The 503-nt window shown below is 61.6% G+C and overlaps 1 protein-coding gene across 1 annotated transcript in view; it reads left to right on the top strand.

Moving 5' to 3' along the window:
• Nucleotides 1-222: 222 nt before the first annotated feature.
• KCNA2 (potassium voltage-gated channel subfamily A member 2) overlaps nucleotides 223-503 on the top strand; it is a 14,450-nt gene continuing 14,169 nt past the window's right edge. The window contains exon 1 of the transcript XR_003549550.1: nucleotides 223-317. The gene's annotated coding sequence lies outside the window, so the exon portion shown is untranslated. The remainder of the gene's footprint in view (nucleotides 318-503) is intronic.

Genomic DNA, 503 nt, shown 5'->3' with positions numbered 1-503 from the left:
CACTGCAGCCGGCACCTGCTGCATTTTCCCTGAGAAGCCAACTCTTCTCCGGGTAAGAGGGAGGTGGAAAGCATTGCCGGGGAGGGGGCGCGCCACCGACAGCAAGCCGGGGTCTGCAGATCCTGTCTGGCAGCATCGTAATAATAGAAACACATCTCCCACGGGGCTGGCTCCTGCCTCAGGCCGGGATAGCTATGATTGTTTCCTCCTTGCCTATTTCGTTAGGTTGGTAGGAGCCTCTCATAAGCGCTTCTCAACTTCTGCCCCCTCCATCTCTCGGGCAGGCAGCTCCCAGCTGAGCTCTCTATGAGGTTCTGGTTAGTAAGCTGGGTTCTGTCAAAGAATGGGGTGTTTTCCTCGTAGGGTGGGAGCTGAGTCCCGGTGCCCAACTTAGCTGTCAGCTCGGTGCCGGCGGCGAGCAGCGGGCCTTGCGGGCTCTGGCCCCCGCCGGCCCCTTTAATTCGAGTTCGCTGCCGGGCCAGGGGCGGCGCTGCGGGGCGCGG

The sequence above is a fragment of the Tupaia chinensis genome, unplaced genomic scaffold, assembly GCF_000334495.1.
Source record: "Tupaia chinensis unplaced genomic scaffold, TupChi_1.0 Scaffold000270_2, whole genome shotgun sequence".
In the NCBI taxonomy this organism is placed as follows: domain Eukaryota; kingdom Metazoa; phylum Chordata; class Mammalia; order Scandentia; family Tupaiidae; genus Tupaia; species Tupaia belangeri.
Note: the sequence above shows the minus strand (reverse complement) of the source record. Positions and strands in the feature narration are given on the sequence as shown.